The sequence below is a fragment of the Motacilla alba genome, chromosome 2, assembly GCF_015832195.1.
Source record: "Motacilla alba alba isolate MOTALB_02 chromosome 2, Motacilla_alba_V1.0_pri, whole genome shotgun sequence".
Classification (NCBI taxonomy): Eukaryota; Metazoa; Chordata; class Aves; order Passeriformes; family Motacillidae; genus Motacilla; species Motacilla alba.
Window position 1 is genome coordinate 100,560,292 of NC_052017.1, and position 24,822 is coordinate 100,585,113.

At 43.2% G+C, this 24,822-nt stretch overlaps 1 protein-coding gene across 3 annotated transcripts in view; it reads right to left on the minus strand.

Annotated features, from left to right (window-relative positions):
* Window positions 1-24,822, minus strand: part of RAB31 (RAB31, member RAS oncogene family) — a 59,103-nt gene that overhangs the window by 33,532 nt on the left and 749 nt on the right. The gene's annotated exons all lie outside the window — the stretch shown is intronic.

Sequence of the window (24,822 nt, forward strand, 5' to 3'; positions counted from 1 at the left end):
ATCAAAGAGAGGAGCAGTGTTTAAAAACAGCCCTGTAGCCTTTGATCAACAGCAGTAACACATCCTGTTACTATTCCCAAATTTTGCCTTCATTATCGATTCCAGCTGACATTGCTGTATAATTACTACACCAGCATGGCAGAACACACTAAAAAACAAAAAATTAAAAAAAACCCTCTGCCCTGAAATTGAGGATCTAATTATTTTTCCAGATTTTAAATGGTGTAGAGAAACTGGAATTACCATCCACTGGTTGCAAGGAATTACATTTCTCCCTTGTGGGGACAGCGTTTCTGCCACGGTGTTAGAAACTAGACATTGACTCTGGTGACCTGACGATGCTCCAGTTCCATCTGCTTCCTCCAACTCCCCTGCCGAGTCACTCAGAATGGCAACTGCAATTACAAGAGGAGCCAGGGTCTGTGGCAGGGACGTGACATCCACGAGCATGGATTAAAGCTTAGCTCATTTTCCTGGAACCTCTTCATCTTTCAGTTCGTGGCTCTTACTAATGTTTCATGATAACGTTAAAAGGACCTTTCAAAGTTTCTGTTGCTTTCACATCTCACAAGGAGCTCTCACAGTCAAACTTAAGCAATGCCAGGCTCACCAACAGCCCTCCAGAAGCTTAAAGGCATTCTTACACTTTGTTCCTGGGATTGCTTGCACTACCAAGAGGGCTAGAGATCCCCCTGAAGTAACTGGAGTGAAACCAATGGACTTGGACCACAAGTGAGCCTGTTTCTAGGATGAGCACTGCTGCAGGCAGTGGCTGGTGCTTTCCAGGAGCCAGGCACTTTATTGCACCAGGGGGGTTCAGTTGAAACAAGCACTCCCAGCTTCCCTTTTGTTGCCTGGAGGATGCAAACCACCATTCTACCAGAGTATAATTAGAGCACAGAGGGGAAGGAAGTAAAATAGAAAAAGCTTCCTACTTCAGGCAGTGATAATCCATCACAGGATTTAAAACTACTTCAGCAGTGTTCAGTCCATGTTACTGAAAACTGTACTGACACCCATCAATCAAAGACATGCATCACTCAAAGACATTCACCTGCCTGAAAGCAAAACAAACCATGGCATATGAACATTATAAAACAACTTGAAAACAGCTAAAGAGACCTTAACTTTTACCAACAACAGGGAACTATCTTTCATGTCTCTCACAGAAGACAAGGAAAGCAGAGTTGTTACTTCAAAGAAGTAGAAAAAACATTTTTTTCTCAGCAGTGCATTGATATTGAACCTCCTTTCTAAGGCTGTATAAAACTTTCCTGCAATCATCTGCTTTGTACTTCACTATATGGTCTTTCTCTACACAAACCTATTTTTCTAACATCTGATGGGGATGATCTCCCTTTCTTCAAAGGATTTTAGCAGATTTATCAAGCCACATGCCTGGGTAACATTCAGGCATACAGAAGATCTATTTTTCCAGTTCTCAGAGTCCTGCTATTACACCCTCTAACCTGTTTTTCTGTTTTGTTTTACCTGATGTTGGTGCACATATAACATCAAACATACACGAAGGTATAACATCTTGGCTCATGCAAAAGGTCAAGGTGGCACTGAGCAGAGTGGATTGGATAAGTTTCAGAAACTGAGAACATGCCCACAGGAGTTATGTTGCACTTCAAGGAACAGATCCTGCAGTTCTTTGGAAAAATCCTCATTCACAGGAAACCCAAGGGCTTCAGCACTACAGTCATTGACTCATCACGATCAAGAGCACACCAATCCAGGAAAGAAGTGGCAAGAAATGAATAAATATAAAATAATTATTGCAAATCAAGGTGTTCGTGAATCACTCAAGGAACCAACTACAGGTTTCCCTTTATTTTTTTTCTTCCTCATAAGCCTCCTAGCACACTTACAAAATATCAGTTATAAGCCACATTGTAGCCAGATAAGCAAAGTGGGAGGGGTAGGGAGGAAGGAAAGAAGCGGAAATGTAATTCACAGTAAGTGAGCCACTATTAGTTTTCCAGAATACGTAGCTACAGCTTCAGAATGTCCCCTGGTCAGCAAAATAGATTAAAAAATCTGAAACTGTATCAGATGTTTCTGATAAATACAAGGAACCAACGTAAGCATGACTAATTGCAGACTTTTACCCTTCAACCCCGGAAAACACATTCTCTGTTCTTTCAAAATCCCTTAGCAGCAGATTTAGGTGTGAGGATTTTAAGAGCACCAGAATGGAGAGCAGAATGCTGCAGAAAACAGTGCCTCCACCCACACTCCCGGGGAACCACCCCACTTGGCTCTCCTCGGCTCTCATTACTGTAAAGGAGATGAGATGGATTTCAAGCTAGCAGCATTACAGGATGCTGGCAACTCATTTGCAGGCAAGCAACAACTGAGCTGCTTCTGGCTGATTTGTAGCAGCTTACAGGGAGATGAAAAAAAAAAAAAAAAGCAAGCAGAAAAAATATGAGCAATATATTAAAAAAGAAAAACATTTTCCCATTACAAATAGGCATTTGGTATATTCCTCTGCTGATTGTTCCAAACACATTTATCCCAGCAGAAAAAGCTAACGCAGAAAAATTTAGTTCTTTAATTTAAATCTGGATGTCTCATTTATATCTTTGCACATAGGGCCTGGTCCTCCAAGCACTTTTCCAAACTGGAGGAAGCTACAGTACCCTGTAAACACATCCCTGATTAGGCTGTTAGTCTGTAGCCTTGATATTATAATAGCTTTTAACAGAGTGAGGGTCAAGCCCTATTGTAAACTGAGTAAACTAATCTCTTCATGTAATTTTTTTTTTTTTTTACATCTGAAATTGAATAAATGTTGGATTCACAAAAAAAAAAATCCGCACATATCATGACTGATGATTAAACAGCAGCCCTAGAATCATGCACACTGATTTTTTAGTCTCGACTATGCAGAATTTTTCTCTGCTATGTTAATACACAGGGCTTCCTAAGTATGTGTAAAATTAGATAACCCATACAAAAATCCTTTATGACTCTAGGATTTTGAAAATACAAACAAAACAAGAACACTAGACAGCACTTCACACGAGGAAATGGCACCCTAAGAATGAGCACACTGAAGAAACTGCCTTCTGTCCTACTTGCAAAGTAAGGACAAAAAAAGAAAAAAAGAACATCTGGCTTGTAACCACCACAGATCTCATGACTAACTTCCCATTTCAGCTTTAAAGGAAGGTTGAGACACCCTGGAGACAGGCACCACAAAAATCTGCATTAAGAAGCACTGGAGAACTGACCTCTATATAAATAGGGATCCCACACACAGCTCCTTCGGAAGGAAGTTTTCTCATCAACTTGGACAAAGCCAGGATTCAATCAAATTTAAAATGTGAATTTGTAAAAATGTTTAAAAATTAAAAATGCCTGTCCCTTCAAAACATTCCTCACAATAACTAAGAGTCACTGAGACATCAGCTACAGACAGGTCTCATTAAATCTGACAGGGTTAGTCATGAGCTAACATGAGTTAGTCTTACAGATCAAAAGAAGAATGAGCCTTAGCAACCTGGAGAGTATAAATACTAAGTGCTCAAAAATCCCCAGGCAAAGAAGATGTTATTGCAGTAATAATATGAGAAACATTTGGACCTGACAAGTCTTTATCCTTTCCCACATGCCAGAAACTGATCCCAGAGCTCATGTGGCTTCCATCAAATTCAGCAGGACTTCCCTGCACCTCACAGCAGGAATACATCTGCTCCTCAGAGCCCATTTGTGCCAGGCTTTCCAAAAGCCGAGCAGCCAACCACCCTAACTTGAGCAAAGGCACCACAAGCATTTGGTGGCTGAACCCTTCCTCTGAGGATCCCTGATCAAGAGAAAAAGAGCACGACCAATGCAGTCAGGGTTAATTTAGTGTAAGCCCCAGGAAGCCTCTCAAGGCAAAGCTTTTTCATCAGGTATAGGGCTGGAATTACAAAGCTGCTCACACTGATAAAACTCAGGGTTTCAGCCAGAGAGCAGTACCAGAGCATCAGGTATAGGGCTGGAATTACAAAGCTGCTCACACTGATAGAACTCAGCCAGAGAGCAGTACTAGAGCCTACCAGCAAGCTGTTCTGAAGCCTTCTCCAGTCTGGTTAGCATCAAGAAGTGCAATTAAGTACAAGCACCAGAAACATCTGTGGTCAAATTTGTCTTTAACAATTCTCTCAGTGTACCATCCAGTGAGATAATAGCACCTTCTGTGTTCCTTTAGACAAAAACCAAAACAAAACAAAACCAACCAAACAAAAACAAAATAAAACAAAACTGGCTTGATGAAACAAACTGGGGTGCAGACAAAAAGCTCTCACTCTCCTGGAAGAGGATGTGCTCAGAGAGGAAGCTGGCTGCTCCTCATTGTTAAGAGAAGCAACTATTCCTGGCTCCCTGTTACATATTCACACCACCGGACACTCTTGGCTGATTCATCCCTAACTGAAAAATAACAGAGGAGCCAGTTTATGCTCAAGATTTCCCAAGTTAAATTCCACTTTTTGTAACACTGATTTGATTCCTGCCAGTGCTAGTGAAGAGAGGAAGGAGAGGTCCTTGTCTTGTTCCGAGCAGAGCTTTCACTGTTGAGGCATTAAAGATGTATAGATGAAAACACTTGAATTGGTATGAAGTTACCAAAAAGGAGAAAACTGTCCTTTATTATCAATGCATTTGGTATTTTATATACCAAAACCAGGCACTGAAAACCACTGCAACTGGCCAGGCAAACCTGAGGTTGAAAGACAGAACTTAAACTTCAGGGAAAGAAAAATAATCAATGAGTCACAAAAAAAAAATACAAATGCAGAGAGACCATTCATTCCAGTAGCTCTGTAAAGCACAGCTGGTTTTGACTTGGCAAATCAGCCCCTGCACATTTGAACAGCTCTTCTTTCCACTGCCAGAATTGGCCACACTTTCGTTTTTGATTTACAGTTGAATCACCCTGGCCCATTCCCATTACCCTCAGCAGGACTTTGATGGAATCTGAAAATTCACAGCAGTGTAATCGCATCTCAGAGCTGCTAAATGGTTCGCATTTCATTAGCTATCATCAAACACATTGCAAGGCCTGCGCTGTAAAGTATCACTGGGCTTTAGCAGAAATGTAAGCTCAGCTCTGGTCAAGCCTGGTGTCCAGGAGGAATGCCACTCCTTGAGCACGGTCTGGCATGCAGCACTGAGACACCCAACCTGCATTTTGAATGCTTTCAGGGTTGCCAGTCCTTAACCCAAAGGCATGTGACATGGTAAGGCTGAGCACAGGATTATGGCTGTCTTTTAAATTCCAGTGGAGGTAAGAAAGCAACAAGCTGAAAAAGAAATTAAAGCTTTGCAATTTGCAGCCTGCTTTAGTCCTCTGTGCCCGCCTTCAACATTTTAATCATTGCTCTGCTGATCAAATGCAGGTAGCATTGCAATACTTTCCATGTCTTACTAATCCACTTACAGCTGCTCTGGAAGGCTGTGACAGGCAGCTTGAAGAGCATCTGAAACTGCCTTTGGATTTTTATCAACCGTATGAACATACAGGGAAGAGCTATGCACAACAGATTCCTGATCACAGTTTCCAAGGGCAGTATTTTAATCCAAGAATTACTCTGCCCAATAAACTTTTTGCTATCCTTAAACACGTCCTTCACCCTTCCCTGTGTTTGGGTATCACTTTCAGTTGTCTGAAAACACTGCTGAAAGGAGAAATACCTTGCAGGAGACCGAGGTTCAGAGACACTCCTGGGACTGAATTGAATCTGCCAAGTGTCAGGCTTGTCCCAGGGAAAATGAAGCCATGCACTGTGGAGTGCTGTCTAGGAAGAAGTGCAAAAAGCTTCCCGCCTTTATTCAGTTTTTCCATCTGCAAGATGTATCAAGTGGGCAAAGCTATCACTGCCTAACTGCACAGATGAAAATACAAGAGCAGATCTTAGACTCACACACTGGATCTCAGCTGCTTCACCAAGACAAATCTGCCTGAGGCTTCAGCCTGAACCAAAGGGATGCAGGTACAGGTGCTCTGAAGCCTCACTTCTGCAGTCAAAATATAGGCATCTCATCCAGGACACCAATTATTTCTGTAAATTCCAAATTAAAATTTTGTGGCCATATACCACCAGTGATCTTCAAGAAATGTCTGCAAAGATGTGGGAGAAACTCATCTGCAAAGCAAATTTATGAAAGGGAAGAACTTGGACCAGAGTTGGCTCCCAGAAGTGTAACATTGCTGTAATGCACTTTCCTGAGCGAAGGGCACTTGCCAAGTGAACAACATTCACACTCAGTGTTGGAACCCAGCTGCCCACAATCCCAGCACAAACACGTGGATCTCACTGCAACTCTGTTCTGAGAGGGAGGATGGCCACCACTGGCCTCCTCTGGTGGGTTCACCCTGGCTGAATTCTGCAGTGTCTCACTTCAGTAGGAACCACCACAGTTCTTCTGACCATCTGTCCCTGTGTGAACTTTACAAGAAAATCCCTATTTGCGTTTCCCTTTGCTGCATTCCCTTCTTTAAACTCATAATGTATGGTAGTAAAGGTGCCTTTTAAATCAGTTGGTACATTACTGCCACTCAGTTAGGATGACCTATGCCAACTCCCACACACATTGTAGGAGTAAAAAATCCTACACATAATTTCTAATTGCTTTCAGGCCAACATTGCTGTTGCAGAGCACCAATTAGCTACAGAATCAGACTTTTTCCTCTGGAGCACATTAGAATCATATTAATTCCCTCTACACACAAAAGTGCAGCACTTGTTCTACCCACAATCAGGTCAGTCCTGTTACATCAGAACGCAATCCCTCCTCCTGGTGCTGCAAGGACTGCATTTGGCACAGTAATTCTTGGCTCTATTGTTCTCAGCTCACTAGCTGCTATATGAAAATACTTCTTTGATTTTACCTTGCAACAGCATCATGGAGATGTAAAAGAGTGATAGTTCTAAAGCATTCAGACAGTACAGTAACAAAGAGCTATTCAAGTTCTTTCAGAGACAGTCAAGCACTGAGTTTATTTGTTTGGTATTTATATGCATCTTCAATACCACCTGTACATTTCTACTGGCTGTTTTAAAACAGAAAAACATTTGCCAGTCAGGGCTTAATGTATCTGGCCTCCTGTGATGGGCTGATGCTGCCTGGAAAGCAGGTGCCCACCAAAGTCATCCTATCACTCCCTCAGCCGGGCAAGGGAGAAAAAATATAACAAAAAACCTCTGGTTTGAAATAAGGACAGGGAGAGATCACTCACCAATTACTGCCATGGGCAAAACAGACTCAAAATGGGGAAATTATATTAATTTGTTGCCAATCAAATCAAAGTAGGATGACGAAAAATAAAAATTAAATCTTAAAACACCTCCTCCACACCCTTCCCTTTTCCCCAAGCTTAACTTTACTCCAATTTCTCTACCTGCTCCTCACCAGAGCATTGTCTCTGCCTCTCACTCCTCCTGAGGAGAAAGACTCCCCACATTCTTCTTCTGCTCACATATGAGTCCTTCCCATGGGGTGCAGTTCTTCCCAAACTGCTCCAGCACAGCCTCTTCCATGGGGTGCAATCCTTCAGGCACAGACAGCTCCAGTGTGGGTCCTCCATGGGGTCACAAGTTGGGCCAGCAAAGTTATTCCAGTGTGGGCTCCTCTTTTCACGGGTCCACAGGTCCTGGCAGGAGCCTCCTCCTGCATGCATTTTCCATGTGGTCACAGTTTCCCTGAGGCATCCACCTTTTCCAAAATGGTCCCCTCCATGGAGGATCTCTGCTCCACCATGGACCTCCATGGGTTGAAGGGGCACAGCTGCCCCACCATGGTCGGCACACAGGCTCCAGGGGAATCTCTACTCAGGAGCCTGGACTGCCTTGTCCCTCTCCTCCACTGACCCTGGTGTCTGCAGGGTTGTTGCTCTCACATATTCTTCTGCAATCTGCTCTTGTACAGTAGTTTTTTCCATTTCTTAGCCATGTTACCCCAGAGTCACTATCACCATCACTGATGGGCTCAGCCTTGGCCAGTGGTGGGTCCACCCTGGAGCCAGCTGGCATTGGCTCTGTAGAACACCAGGGAAGCTTCTGGCACCTTCTCACAGAAGCCACCCCTGCAGCCCCCTGCCACTACCAAAGCCTTGCCATGGAAACCCAATACATCTCTGAACGGAAAACATCATCTGATCCCTTTTCTAGGTTTGTTTTCCTTCAGTCCATATCCATTTGCAAAACACATACAGTGACTGACCATCTGCTTCACCTCAGAGCTGAAGGGAGGCTACAGCCCTGTCCACCTCTGCTCCCAACCAGTCCTCAAATCCAAATGCCTGCTGCATTACCAGTTTTGGCACCCTTACCAGTGTGATTATTCAGCATGTGGTTTCCTTCCTGACACATCCTGCACACATTTTCCTGTGGAATTAAACTCAGGCCTGCATAGCTGCTCCAGTATCTGCAATACCTGGAGCCAGAGAATGCAGTCCTACTGGTCCTGGTATCTGTAGGCTTCTTTGGAGTTAGCAAGTCTCTTTGTAGTCACAGGCCCTTGCTCTCCACCAGATCCCAGCCCAGTCATCTTTCAGAGACAACAAAAACCTCTAATGCCCAAGTTTCAACTACACTCTCTATAATATTTTGCTACATCCCTTTTCTCTCTTATAGATAAAAAAGACTATTTCCATCCCTCCCTCCCTCCCTCACAGACTGCAATATTAATTACAATCTCTTCAACTCTCTACTTTTGTCAAAGACATACTCAAAGATCACAAGCAACACCAAACCTTAAAGTACAAAATCAAGCATTGATGGCCAAAAGCACTCTGTCATCCTACTAAAGCGATGTGCCTGGCCAGAGATAAGAGAGACTGAAGAGCAGCTAATTCTATATTGTAGCTAATGCTAGCAAAGATTCACTTTGCCAGAGACATTGATCTAGTCATGCATGTAATATTATATAAAACCAAAGTCTTTCCTAGAGTGTTTTCAAGATAATTGGCATTATTCTGCTATCATCACTAGGGCTCCAATCCCTAGCTCTTCATGCTGGGTTGATGACATGGAGAATCATAGCTGCAGCCCTAAAAATCACAGAATCATAGAAAGGGACCTTAAAGATCATCTACCTCCTCCAACCCTTCTACCATGGGCAGGGATGTCTTTCAGTACACCAGGCTGCTCAGTGCTCCATCCAGCCTGGCCTTGAACACTTTCAAGGATGGGACATTCACAGCTCTGGGCAACCTGTTCCAGTGCCTCACCGCCTACATGGCAGAAAACTTCCTCCAAATATTTAATGCAAACGTACTACCTTTTTCTTTGAATCCATTCATTCTTGCCCTGCCACTTACACATGGTAAAACGTCCCTCTCCATCTTTCTTGTAGGTTCCCTTCAGGTTCTGGAAGGCTGCAATTAGGTCATCCTGAAGCCTTCTCTTTTCTTGGCTGAACAATTCCAGTTCTCTCAGCCCTTTGTTGTACTGGAGATGCTCCATCCCTCTGGTCATCTTGGTGGCCTCCTCTGGACTCTCTCCAACATGTCCATGTCCTTCCTGGGCTGAGGACGCCAGGGCTGAATGGAGCACTGCAGCTGGGGTCTCACAAGAGCAGAGCAGAGGGGCAGAATCCCCTCCCTTGCCCTGCTGGCCGTGCTGCTTTTGATGCAGCCCAGAATGTGTTTGACCTTCTGGGCTGCAAGCTCACATTGACAGCTCACGCCCAGCCTCTCATCCAGCAGAATCCTCAGGGCCCTCTCAGCAGGGCTGCTCTCGACCTGTTCATGCCCCAGCCTGGAGTGATACTCACTGCCCCAACAAAGTATTCCACGTGTCTGCTGCACATTTTCTCTTCCAGGACTTACAAATCCTGCTGCTCTTCCACGACCTGCTAACTCTTTTGTCTATGAAGCTGACACAGGATTATAAAGTGATCTTGATTTATGAGAAAGGGGGTTGTGGAGGGAAAGGGATAACAGAGCTATCCTTCAGGAATAAAATTAATACTGCAGCCAACCTACCTCTGCTTCATACTTTCTAGAGCTCACCTACTCTGGTCAAAAAAACAACCAACCAACCAAGAACCAACCCAAAACCCAAATCCACAATCCAATTCCACTATTTATGCTTAATCACTGCATCTTACTATACAAAGAGCAAGCTAACCACAGTGCTATGCCGCCATAAGCGTGGACAGCAAAGATAACAGCCTTTGATTGTTGCTAATATTATTTAGAAACTGCTTCCCCACATCAAATTTCCAGCTAATTCTCTGTGTCTTTTCTTACACCTTTCCTTCCCCTCTGCACACAAGTTATCAAATTCAGAACAGCAGCTGAGCTGCCAAGAGAAATGGGGGATTTTAAATTGAAATCAAAGAGCAGAATCTCAATCAATTCCTTATGCCCTTGTCAGCATGTGGTATGGGCGGCTGTGGAGAGAGAATTGCTTAGCTTGGTAAAAAGGATGAAGGAACTTGGTGTTTATTTGCATTCCTTCAGCTCAAACTGTGGCTTTTGGGGGCACTGGCTATTCATTTAAGATGCTCATCTCCATGTTTTGAACTGCCTCTACAGTTTCAAGTAAGAGCATGATGTCTATAAAAACCAGCTGCAAATAAGGTGGTATCAATCTGGCTGGCTAAAAAGATGAGAGGATGAAAGGAGAAAGAAGAGGAGCACCTTTGAAGGGTCACACACACACAAATCTCCTTCAGACAAGCAGCACACGCCAATGAATGAGGAAAAATCCCTCCCACTGGATTGCACGGCGGACCCAACAGCACAAAGCCTGAGGACATCCTTAATGAGACTTGCTTGTACTTCACACTACAGTGAAGCAGCTTTTGAGTACAACAGGGTGGTCACAAACTGTGCAGAAGCAGTCCAGCCTTTGGGGGACCTCATTGTCAAACAAGGCACTGGCCGATTAAGCCACAGGAAACAACTTTGCGTCAATAAAACCGACTCAAGACTGAACCCGTGGCAAGAAACAGAACCCCGGCACTACGTGACACGGCTGCCCACCAAAGCAAGCTCCATCACAAACCCAAGCACCATGGAACCCTTGTGCAAGGGCTGGGCTGTGCGGCCAGGCGCGGGAGGGCATTTCCCTGGGCAACAGCACCACCTGGTGACTCCCGGGGCTGCGGGACACGGAGCCGGGTCCCCTTGGCCACGCTGAGATGGGAGCAGGAAGGGACACTGACTCGACTGCTCCAGCGAGCTGGGAGCCAAAAGCCTGGGGAGGGAGGGAAAGAGGACAGCAGGATGAACTTGCAAGAACTAGAAAGGTGAGACAGACTGAGAGGGGAAGAAGAGTGCCTGAGCACCTTCCCTTGGAACCACAGGCATCTCCCGCTGCTGGTACCACCTTGAGGAGCCCTGTGAGGCAATGGGGAGTGTGAATGTGGCAAAGGCAGCTTCAAAGGAATGCCCCATCCCACAATTAATTTACTGTACTAATGAACAAAGAAACGAAAAACCCCCACAAAACCCCACCCAAACCTGCACGGTATCAACAATATTGTATGCCACAGGGGAAATTTTTGGGTTAATTTTTAGGAGACTATAGCTGTGGGATTTCATGGAGCCACAATCTTCCACACAAGAATCATACCTCTAATTGCTTTTTACTGACCACTGGATCAGAGGATCCTCCTGACCATGGTATAACACAGACCAGAAGATAAACCCACTAAACCCACCCTGACAGGTGCCTTGTAAGTGGCAAGAAAGTGTGTTACAGAATCACAGAATTACAGAATGGTTTGGGACGAAAGGCACCTTAAAGGTCACCTATTTTCCATCCCCCTTGCCATGGACAGGAACACCTTCCACTAGATCAAATTGCTCAAAGTCCCATCCAGCCTGGTCCTGAACACTTATAGGGATGGGGCAGCCACAGCTTCCCTCAGGGACCTCAAACCATGTTTGAGGTGCTCTCCTACCACCCTAGTTCACCCTAATGACATCCCCCTGCTGCCAGCTTGCTGATTTCCCATCTGAGCTCCACCACAGACACTTAAGTACAACCTCTCCAATGTTCACCATTTCATTTTTCAAGTGAGGGTGAGAAATGGACCCTGGTTTACCATGGGTCACATTCCCAATACCAACAAAACAGGAATTAAAAGCAAACTTCACAGATCACTCCAGCAAGTCAAACCTCAAACAGGGAGGAGCTAAATATATCTAAAATAAATTAAAACTGCAGGTACTGCTTCAATGCCTATGCAATTTTATTGATAGTAATACCTGGATTTTGGCAATTCCAAAGGTCAGAGTTAATTTTCTAGACAAATTTGGGAGACTTTTTAACATCTGCATGTTGCCATCCCTTTCCTACCTGCTCTATCTCAAAACACACGAGAAGTCACAAAAATCCACTTGATGTACTACTCCTCCTGCAGAGGAATTCCTATTTAAAGATACAGTAAAAAATGTGTGAATAGCATCTACTTAGAAATCCTCATAATTGTCCCTGAAGTTGAAAAATTAGGTAAGGGAAGTAACATACAAGTCACTGTACCTCGCATTGTCATTGATAATGAGTATTGATTGCAGGGGGTTTATCTCTATTGGCCATATGCACACACACCAGCATAGCAAGTTGGTTAAATATCTTTCATCACCATTGTGCAATGCAGTGATCAGAGAAACTAAATTTAGTTTTCAGACAACAGGCATAAATAACCTGAGGTTTTCACAGTTAAGTAAACACATTAAGCAACAGCATCCTGACAAATGTTGTTTTCAAGTACAATTTGCCAGCAAAAAAATGGGATAAAAAATTCTGTGCAGTTCTTTCCAAACCAAATTCTTTTCCTAAGTGAACCTTCCCCACATATATTATAACAGCTGCAACTTTCAAAATACTGGTATGATGAGGAGATAATCTTTGACTTGAATTGCTGTTTGACACAAGTTGCTGTTCATATTCCAACATCCTACATCTTTTCATTGACAAATTCTATCATGAGGGGTCATGATTTAGAAATACAGGCTTGTTAGTGCCACCTAGTACGTATGAAAACAAAATAATTTCTATTCCTGTCCCAACATAGAAGATGTTAAAAATCTTCCAACTGGTCAGAAATTGATAATCCAATCCAAAGACTATAATTTCACATTGCAGACTGCCAACAAGCATCAAGTCATTTTCCTTTATTAAATGAAGACAGTGGCTCTTACACAAGCAACAATATGCCCATCAACCACAGCATTCGACAAAATGGCTCTTGTGTTCAGTTTGCTATTTTACTAGTATAAAAATTGTCCAGCAATTGCCTGGGAAAACTGTAAAAGAGCTCAATTACCCTCAAATTTGTCCAACCAAGCTCAATAAGTGCTATTCAATTCAATGCTCACATATACTCATCCCAATTTGTAACTGTCCCACCTGCAACTTGTTACTGCATTTCATAGCAGAGAGGAATAAAAAAGCCACATGAGTTCCAACTGAAACTGAAAACTTCAGTCCTGGAGACAAGAAAGCCCAATCCCTTCTCCCTTACAGCAACAGGCAACAGAGAGGAAGAAGGCAGTTTCAGGGGGCAGCTATAAAAATGAACATTTCCTCTAACAAACAGGAACCAGCCTCATGGCCACGGATCTTTGCTCCAAATTAGCAGAGCCCTGGTACTGGGTATGTCACCTACCAACAACCAGAAGCAAATAATTCTTCCACTGGTCTCTACTGGCCAAAGGCAGCCAGACATCATCAGCCTTGAGCGGGTCAGGAAACAGCACAAAGGAGAGACAGGAACTAAGGATTTCATACCTGGATTTATTGCCAGAAACTCTGCCTCTGCTAATCAGTTCCTTTTAGCTGATACAACAACCTGCAAAATCAGCAGCCTTTAAAGACCACCTAAAGTGTGAGCTGGTCTCCTTTATCAGCAGCCTAAAAGCTGCCCAGCTGCTATTGGCACTCTCTTTATGCAAGCTGCTTTTACAATTTGCCAGTCTTTGGAAAGTCACCTCCATCAACCTTCCAGATGCAATAAAACAAGTTTCTTCTGCAGGGGGTATCAGGGGAAGGGGACAAGTTGAGAGTTTCTGAAATTTGCCATTATTTGTTATTTACAATTAACTGCAAATTACATGTAGATACTATGCATCTTTGTGGACATTACGCAGCAACATGAAGGAGAGGCCTAAAATCCTTGAAACTGGAGGTTTATTTCCTGAATTTATGTGCAGGATGGGAAATGGACAATCAAAAGTTTACCTAAATCTGTGTTGAGAAATGTTTCACCCAACTGTTAGGTTTAACTAACCTCAATTAGTAGCAATTTCATATTCATTCCACCTGTTGTCTGGATGTAAACTTTTCCCTAAGACAGCAAACATCATTTATTTTAAACAGCATCATATAAAGACCTACGTGGTGCTTTCCCCTCTATCTCTCATGCAAGCAAACAGAAGAGATAACAGCAAGCACGGTATAATAAAACCCAGGGCTGAGTTTTTTATCTGTGGATTTACTGTGTGCTGCTGTGAAGTTACTCAGCCTAAAGCTATCTGCACCGCACAGGCTCATAAAGGGGAGAAATTATCAGTGCAAGGCTGTAGCCCTTAAGCAGTTGACTCCTTGAATGTGTTCACCTCCCATCGATTTCATCAGGAATCAAACACAGCAACTTCTAAAAGCTGGTAACACTAGTACCATGAAATTCAACTTTTTAGGGAAAGGCCCTTAAGGAAAACCAGGTTTTGTTGCTCTTACTGTTAAGGCACCTTCTTCTCTCCATCACAAAAATAACTAGGAAATCAGTATCTAACTTAGAACTGACTTGCAGAAGGAAGTTTTTATTCACCTGGCCACTTTTTCTAATCTTCACTCAAAATCTGGGAACCAGAAATCATCAAAAGTGTATAGACTTTGCAAATCTCAACTGAAAACATGCTGGGAACATTTCGAGTGGAATGCTAAACCACGGAGTTTACTATGTTTAAGGACATTTCCTCAAAGGACAAAGGGGTAGAAGGAGTGCATTTCATCTTTCCCTCCAAAGTAGGAAAAGCCACACAGAAGGTGCTGAGGAGTCACCCTCAAGAGAGACTGTCTGGATACACTCCAGTGTCACAGCCTGAGTGTTTGGGACTACATGGAACCAACTCCAAAGTTCCCACAGATCCCAGACATGGCAGAACAACAGGCACAGGGATGGAGGTAGATGTGTCAACTGGCCAATGAGATCCCACCACAGCTTCCCTGTGTCACATCTGTGACACTGTTTTTGACTGGCTGAGAGATACAGCTGAATTTAAAGCGATGCAAACAACAATTCTGCAGGCTCCACTGGCCAAAAGTGTTTTGAAACACAAATGAAAAAGCAGTAACACAAAGTCAGGGTTTTAAAATACTTTAAAAGGAAACCAAAGGCTAAAACCAAGGGGTTTTTCACTCCATGTTATTATTTCTACTACCTTTTGTTGGTTTGCTCTGTCTCAGCTTCTCTTTCCCTTGCTCTCTACTTTACTCCTCTGTGTTCCTCATTCCCTCTCACCAGTCCCTCTACAATGTTCCCACATGTTCTGCCTTGGTCTCACAGTTTCAGTACTCCATCTCCTCCTCCTCCATTATTCTCTGTTCCTCCAAATCTCCTCCATGCCAACTTCTGCACCCCTTTCTCTACTGATCTGGACATCCTTGCAAGTGTTCAAGGCCCTGAGCAATGTTGTCTACAGGAATATGTCACTGCCCACGGCAGGGGGCTGGAATGAGATGATCTTTAAGATCTCCTCCAACCCAAACCATTCTTTGGTCATAAACTATTCCAGAAGAACTTTTTTAGCCTGTGGGGATACCACTCTCCTTCAGACAATCTCATTAAATTTGGATTTATGGTGTCAAAGGTTGGCTTTCCCTCTGCCATTTTCCACATCAGTCTAAGGGAGAAGACAAACCTGGCCACAAGACAGGTAGATCTCAGCTATTCTATCTGGCTTTCATGTCAAATTACAGGAATCACTCATGAGCTGTATAATCTCAAATCCTTAATTTACCTAAACATTTTATCTTATTCTCCACACAGCAGCGCATTCAGCTGTGCATTAAAGCATATGCTGAGCTTTAAGCATGGGATTCAATGCAGCAGCCCACGCAGCAAAGGCTGAAGGATGTACCCTGGTACTCTGCTGAAGAGGGATTACCCTAATGCTCAGAATCAAACATATACTTAAGGATGCTACTCAGATTAGGGTTTCAGTAACATAATCTCAAATCAAATTTATGTTATTTGGTTTTATCCAACTGCCACTTTTGTCACATAAAACATGCTCCAGCTGTCTGTCTAATGCCCTGGCATGCATTTATTCTTTTCAAGCGCACTCTACAGGAAAAAAATAAACAAAAATATCCAAGGCAGAAAAAAAACCCACGTCAATTTAAGACAGAACAATCAATTCTGAAGATTATTCCCATAAACAACACTCTGCTGCTGGAATCATAACACTTGAAGACAAGGTTTAATTCCCTCACTGACATTTAACAAAACCAAGACAAAAACTAAGTTCAGCTTTCCTTGGATTTTCCACAAGAGCAATAATATTCAAAAAAGAAAACTGCTGGTGTAAGGGATAATTAAGTAGCAAAAAACCTCAATGTTTGTAGCACATTCACAAAATTAATATCCTAGAAGGAAGCTTGTCTACACAGTATTGGAAAGGTTGAAGTCAGCATGGACTATGCACCATGAATAACTTCTGGCCTAAAAGTGGTTGGAGGCTTCCTGTTCATATCAGCTTTAAGAAGGTATATTTCAAGCGTTGCTATTATGATTCTTAAAACAGGCACTTTAATACTTATATTTAGTATGCAAAGGAAAAGGAAAAAAAATATAGATAATGGGCTTCCTGTTCAAGAAAGAACATACTCCCTTTCTCATTTCCTAAACCCCTCCAGGAATTAATCAGCTGCAAGATTCATCCACCAAAGTGGAAGTGCACCCTTAGAGGCTTATAGTGGTGTGTATCAGTCAGTGACAGGTTCATTATTTTTTTTTTGTGGTTTGAGGTTTTTTTTATTAACAGAGACTACCTAAAGCAAACAAAATTAGTATTTGCTTCCATGGATAGTAGAAGATGCTCCAAATGAAAATTGTGACTGTACATTTACCAACACCTCCAATATCTCAGTAGTAATATCCTTCAAAATCCTAAACTATTGACCATAGTGGTAACATATTTTTACCCCCTTAAATCAAGTACCTAAAAATTGAAGTCTCAAGAGTCAAGCTGAACCTTAGTATGACACCAGACCATATTCAAGGAAATGCTCTTTTTAATCAGTCTTTGGCAAGTCTGGTGATTCCCAGTACGGCTTCTCTCTGCTAGCACACACCAGATGTTGATCTAAGGATTCTTTCTTGCCACTGAATTCCCTCACAGGAAGAAATGGGTAGATCTGGAGAACTGACACAACAACAGTACTGGAGATGAGTTATCAGTTACCAATTACAAGCATAAGATAGAGAAGGTTAAAGCTATTCCAGTTGTATCCCACAGGTCATGAGGGAGCATGGAAAGAGATGCAGGCGACTTCAGACACATTCTGTTGCCCAGAAGTACAGCTTTGCTGATGAATCATGAGATCCTATCAACACTTAAGTTTTGTTTGCTTCAGAATTAAATGGGCCCCAAATTTAATTTTTTTTTCAGAATTAAACCCACTTTAGGAATCTCTTGTTACTCATTTTGGCTCTGTATAAAGGCTTTAAAGGGAAGGAGAATCTGCTTCAGAGAGCCCCTAACTGTAGGTGAATTCCTGTAAGAGCCTGATATTTATAATTTACAGCTTTTTATAGTCCCCTGCAGGGACTACAGTCCCCTGACAGGTCCAGCCAGGACACCCAATGACGTCTGCAGCATCCTGTCACTCTGCTGACAAAGGAGGAAACAATAACTCAGGGACACTAAGTATTTAGTGGCTGGATTTCATGCACATGCACTTCCACATGTTGCCCAAATAAGAACATACTCTGGCCAAAACAAAAAGTGAAAAACCATAACTTCTCTACCCTCGCCTGCAAAAAATATAAAACCCATGCACTAACCAGCATTTCTGTTTAAAAATATCCCAGCGAAAATAAAAAGCATTTGTTCCACTGCCTGTTGTTCAGCTTTCAGCACAGCCCTGCAAGGCCAGAGACTGTAAATCAACCACTGGCATGTGCTTACACAAGGCTGTGCTCCCAGCTGGCCTCCCATCCACCTCCGCTGGCGGCTTTCTAAAGCTTGGATTTGTCTTTTGGCAGTGGTGCTCAAAACGGCGAGCATTCACGGAAAGGGTGTACAAGATGTTTCAGAAGAAAACTGAAATGTGTCTCTTTCCTGGCATCCTACAAACTGAGATGGAATTTTTAAAATTTCCTTTCACCTTGACCTTGACCACTACCCAGCCTCTACAAGGTATGTAGTGAGAAGCAAAACAACTCCGTAAGAATAAAAACATCTTTTATTTTTGTTTACTTTGGAATCACGTGTCCCATGGCAGCTCCAGACACCTTCTGCAAAGTTGCATTCACATCAGCTGCCCTTGGCCTACAGTCAGGAGGTAGCGGGGAACATGACAAGGAGCAAAGCACTGGATGCTTGCTCTGCCCTCTCTAAAAAGCACGGGATGATCCAACTCATTGGCATGATGACCTAACCCACAGGTGTGATGAGCACCAAATGGAGGTAAGACTTGTAGGTAGCTTGTGAGTAGAACCAACTCTACCCAGCTTCCAACCTCCTTTTCCAACCCTCTTGGAAAGTAACTCTAACCATGTGCTGAGCACTTGGCTGGCCCCAGAAACAACTTGAGAAAAATATGAGCAGAGGAAGCTCCAGACCTCTTGATGGAGACCACAGCTCCAAAAACTGCCCCCACATCACTGGAGGCTGGTGAACCACCAAAGCTGACAAGAAATTCCTTGGGCTGCATTCAGTTTTCGGAGGCAGGCCCTGAACTGTGGTGAAGATGGGGTCAACAGCAGCCTGCTCTGGGAAGGTGACCCTGCCCATGGCTGCAGGGTTGGAACCAGATGATCTTAAAGGTCCCTTCCAACTCAAACCATTCCATCATTCTTTAACAGTGCAAACCTGCCAAAGCCAGCTGTGTTCATTCCAATGTGCCTCTCTCCCTTCCCCTCAAAACCACAGCAAAGGAAATGAAAAAAAAAAATAGTGCCTGTCCTGATCTTATCTGAAGAGAGATGTGGCCAGGAAATCCATCACTAACTGCAGTCCTGGGAGGGTCTATCAGCCCTGACAACTGGATAAGTGGCATTTGCAAGAAGGAGCAGCAGGGAGGCAAAAGAGCAAGAGCAGCAGAGTTATGGCTCCAGTCTCCCTGTAAATATTTCTCTCAACAAGCAATTAGCTTGAGAAATTTTAGACAGAATAGGTCAAGAATAGGTCTCTCCAACCTGTATGTGCACTTGCAGTCTGCAGCACCCCCACTGCACCCAGCTCAGACACAACCCGACAGAAGCAAAATGCCCCAGCACTGTAATTTGTAAACACCACCACAGCCAAAAGCCCTGCAGACTCAAAGGCCTTCACCCATGGGCAGCTCAACTGCAGTGTAACTACCAATAAATCAAATTATCACCTTAGAAACAAGTCCTACCATCAACCAGAGTTTCAGAAAACACACCTTAAATGCAAATTATAAATGTCCTTTTAATATGGTTTGACTTAAGCTAGTTAAAAGGAACCATCTGATGGAAATGAGAGGGTTTTTCTTTTCCCCGTGTACTGTTCGCATGCAAAGTTTCTGTCTCCTTCACACAGTCAGCATTACTTCACTGAGTAGGGCTAAAACTGCACTCAACTATATGAAAAAAAAATGGAGTTTATCACTATTCAACTTCCTTATTTTGGCAGAAAGAAAGAATGTGGGGGTTTTTTTCTCCAGAACTACTGTAAACCAAGAAGTTTCCCAATTTTTTGGACAGAAATCAAAAAGAGCTTGGGGCTGGAGAAATCTAAATAAAAAGAGAACTTGAAAAACAGTAAAACTACAGCCTGCATATGATATCTGGGTGATGGTCACTGCATGGACTCATTCAACAGGCAAGTTACAGGAATGGGATGGGAGCTCAGAGATGGTTATCAGTGAATGGGAGCCCATGAAGTGCAGCAACAAGCACCAGTCACAGGGTACTCTTCTGCTACCCAGTAGATGATTAGTAACAAGCTTCCCCTTTGAAGCTTTGCTGCTACTGAAACTAAAATCTGCTTCAAATTCCTCTTTCTGCTTCTTCAGAAATCCAGTTTGGTTGGGCCACTGGAAACGAAAGCAGTGTGACCTTCACAATCACCTTTTCCTAGAAGGATGTTCCAGTCTACTCTTCTAAGCAATCCCACACAATATCCTTGGAAGAAATCAGTAAAGAAAAAATTTTGTAGATACGTTAGGAAAGCAATGGGGCCAAGATCAACATGAAATCCTGAATTGCAAATTATGAGAAATTGTTTACCTATATATTTAATGTCTGTATTGCAAAAAATCTAATTGTAACCATTTAAATGTCTTATAAAATAATATGAAAAGGCTGCTTGAGGCTTCTGAAGACACTTTTTTTATTGATACAAGAGAACAGGCCTTTCTTGCTTGGTGCATAACTGGATTTTTATGCAATATTGAAAAACACAATAAAAACAAAATCTCCAGTCCCAGTCTCCTTTAGTATCAAGGTATGCTTCTTTTGACTGGCAAAGCAGGGCAATGGAATATGGAAGTGCTGTGTGCTCACATTAAGTGTGTATTTCACAGTATTCTTCACCAAAGAATACCATGAAAAAACATTTCCCAAGAAAATCAGGTGTATGCAGTTCAGCAAACCATGTGTGTGTCTTTCAGTCCTCCATGGACTTAAAATCACTGTTCAGTTTTACCTGTAATTTGATGTTTCACTACAATGCTACAACATAACTGGCTAGGAAAGAGATACAGATCAAAGGGCTCCTTTGATGGAAAGGCTGAAATGATGGACACTTCAAACCAGTGACTTCACAAGACAGACAGCCATGTGGTCACGACTCAAAAGTTTCTCTCATGATAGAGCTACTAGTTTACATAATAAAATAGAATGAATGAGTAGGTAATGATGAATCATTAACATGGGGGAAAATTTGCTTGGCGGTCTCTGTTCTTCTCTGAGACAAGATACTTTTGTGGACAAAATTATAGAAGGCACACATTTACTTCATCAGTACATTCTTCCTCTTTTCATGACCCCCTTTGCTCTACTCTCTGTTTTAGGCTACAACACTGCAGCTCTTGATGCACCCGTGGCTTCTGCACTGTGCAGTGATACTGTCTTCAGCAGGATGCTCACCTTACCATGGAGGCCACCTTGCACATACCTGGTGACAAGAAAGCTCCTTAACTGGTTCAACCCTGCCAGGGGCACCGTTCTGTTTTTAACAGCAGCTTTCCTATTTGTGCTGGGACATGTAGGCCATAAAAGCATTGACTATGACAAACATTTTAGACACAAACTGAAAGATTCCCAGTGATCTGTGTATATATCTGTAAAACAGTGTAATTTCCACAGAGGAAATGTCACTCCTTTTACAAATGCAGGCTCACCAGCTTCAGACAGCATTTTCATGCTAGCAGTACACAGGCCAGCGACTTCTTATGAGCAAGAAAATGGAGGCACAAAGGGTGAAGGGTGAAGAAGCAAAGCATCAGTTAGGGAAGATGTGGGCACTATGTCCAGGAAACACTTTCTACAGTAAAAGCAGTTAAGCCCTGGGACATAACCCCAGGGAGAAAATGGTGAGTTTTTAAAGACAGAGGAAACAAACATATGTCAGGAATAAGAAGGGCCTTAGGGACAAGGGATGACCTCTGAGCCTCTTCCAGTCCTACCTCCTTAGGTCCTGTGATGCACAGTCACAACACAAAAATGTAATAAACAAAAACAGAAGGAAAGGAGTAATGGAGGTCACTTTAGATGGTAGTCAGCAAACCACCTCCCAAAGTCTGAAGAGTTGTCAAAGTTTCCTCAGGAAGTGACAAAGACAAGAAACTTTGCCTTAGTCGTAAACCTGGCAATCTCTTCTGCGGTTGCCACACGCAATTATGTCAGGATTTGGCAGGGAGCTGTAAATCGCTCCTCCAGCCCACATAAAGGAAATGTTGGGAGCTAAGGCACAGGGCACTCAGCAGCCACAGACAGATTAGGAAAACTGGCAGCTGCACAGCCATTTCAGCACTGAAGCACAGCTCAGGAACACAGCAGCTCCCCTCCTCCCTCCTCCAGCCCTTCAACAAGGTGCCCACATGGAAACACCATGTAAATCAAACAAGAGCTACACTACACTTCATTTCACCACACAGACCGAGCTGCAGCTAAAGCCTGCTCAGACCCAGGCGCATGAGGCATCTAACACGGGGACAACTGCTGGGAACAAACAACAAACTGGACTGAGAGACCGGGAAGAGTCAGGGGTAACAAGACAGGGCTTGGAGCAGAGCTCAAGCATTTGCACTCAGGAAGATGAACACCTTCCACACGCAGATACCTCACTGCCCAGCAGCAATAATTTACTGGAGGAAGTAGCTTAGGAGCAGGCTTGAGGACACTTGCATGGCAACATATTAAAGAGAGCTGTTCAACCTCGGTAGCTCCTACACCTGATGCTGCGAGGCACTGGACAATTAGACAGGCATCCTAATTGGCAAGCTGGAACCATCCCTTCCCAGAGAGCTCTGCAATCAACAAAGCCTTCCTTCCAAACTGACTCACTCTTACCCTCCTGCTGCCCCAGATTTCCCCTTTGCCCTTCTCTCCCTCGTGTCTCCTCCAACAGCTACAAATCCCATAACCATCATCTAATAACACTACTCCTAGCTGCTCCAAATCACTCCTATGACACCCACAGGGAGTTTTAAAAACCCCAAGATACTCTGGAGGAAGAAGAAATTAAATGCAGACACCCAAATCCTGTTTTGTTAGGTTAATGCTAAAAACTAGAGGCCAGGCTCCCTCCTGGCGATGTGGGGTTACATCCAGGAGCCAATAACCTACTCCCCATCTTTAGTGCAATGGCTGCAGGCCACTCACTGGCCCTGGAGTACTGCACTGGCCTGTAGGGCTGGCAGTGTGGACCACAGCTCTGATTTCTCTATTCCTCTTCATCATCTTGCCATCTAGACCCTCTATAGCCAAATGGGGCTCCAGAGCTTGTGGAGAAGCTGGCTTTGCAAACGTTGCACCAGCTGCAATTTTCTCCCACTGGGAAATTCTGAATAGGCAGAAACAGCCCAAGCCCAGGCCCTCTGCACAGCTTGAAGCCAAATTGTCAGTGATCCTCCTGTCTGATCCAGAGGCGCAGCCTAGGGCTGTGTTCAGAAGTGGAGAGGGATATGGTTTTACAAACCAATTTAATCCATATTTCTAAAAAGGATTAGAACTTGTCTTGGGACTAGGACATGCCAGACTTTACTGATTATCAAGGGATCTATGATGTACAATGCAGATTAACCAGGTCCAGGACCTACTGAAAAAAAACAACTGTCGAGATTTCTTTTGGTAGATCTGAGAATGTATTTTTGAGTTGCCATCTAGCTTTCAAGCACATCAGATAATTAATGCCTCCATTTGTTCACACAGACAGGTTTGGAGTTTCCCTGCTCTAGAAATGTCACCTTCTTGAGGGGATTCATCATCTAAAGGATTCCTCTCTTTTGGGAAAATAGTGTCAATCCCCATGGTAAATGAGAGGTCTGTGATCAGAAGTAGAAGGTTTTCTAGGACTATGCTCTCTTAAAACAGAAGTAACATATCACTAATTACTAAGTGACTATAACTACAGACACATCTCCCTAAGTGCTACCACTGCCACCCCATCATTTTAATGAATCTACAGAGTCATTGCATACTCCTAGTAACACAGAGCTGCATTATAGGTTTCTTTTCCCGTCTTTAAAAAAAAAAAAAAAAAGCAAACAATTGCCTTGCAAAATCTCCAGCAAGTTTTAATGTTACAAAACATCAATAAATTATGGACATGTGGAATCTCATACCACAAGACACTTCATCCCTATAAAATTACATGTTCTGCTGGAGAAGAAAACAAGCAAAGACACATCCACATATTCACATATTCTACCACAGACTCCTCATGTTTGTACAAACCACATTTATTTTTGTCACTATGCCATTTTAAAAGTTGAAGGCAGGAATTCTGACCAAGAAAGGAGGAATGGTCACTGCCAAATACTTTGGGTTGAACTCTCCAGTGCCCTGGCACCACATCCTGGCAAGAACTACTCCAGGGCAAGGTACCCACTCCTGCTGGGCTAAGCGTCAACACAAATCAGAGAGAACTGGAGCATCTATTTGTGTTTGGTTTTCAAATGTTCAACTCACTCGGATGGCATGAAAGCAAATTCACTCAAAAAAGCCTTCATTCATGCAGCTTCTCTGAGTGCTTATGGAGATGTGGGCCTAAAAGCAGCCGCACTTGCACCGGGTAATTTGAGATGTTTGACTTTTAAAAAGAAACTTGTGTACTGGAGTAGTGATGCTCTGCTGGTTACTGTCAGGAGAGGTGGTTCTGCTCTGCGGCGGTGTTTGTGCCAACTCGGTGGGCACATTTTGCCGGGAAGCTCCCTCGGTGCCGGGCAGAGGCGGGCAGGCGCGGCCAAAGTGCAGAGCTAAGCACATTGTTGCTCCAGATGTGAAACGCACGCGCGAGTTCGCCAAAAAAGCGAAAGAAGTAAAAAAAAAAAAAAAAAAAAAAAAAAAAAAAAAAGAAAAAAAAAATTAAAAAAAAAAAAAAAAAGGAATGGCAAAAACGACGTTCCTGTAAGGAGTCGAGTCAAAGAAGCGCTGCTGAATAAAGCCAGGCAA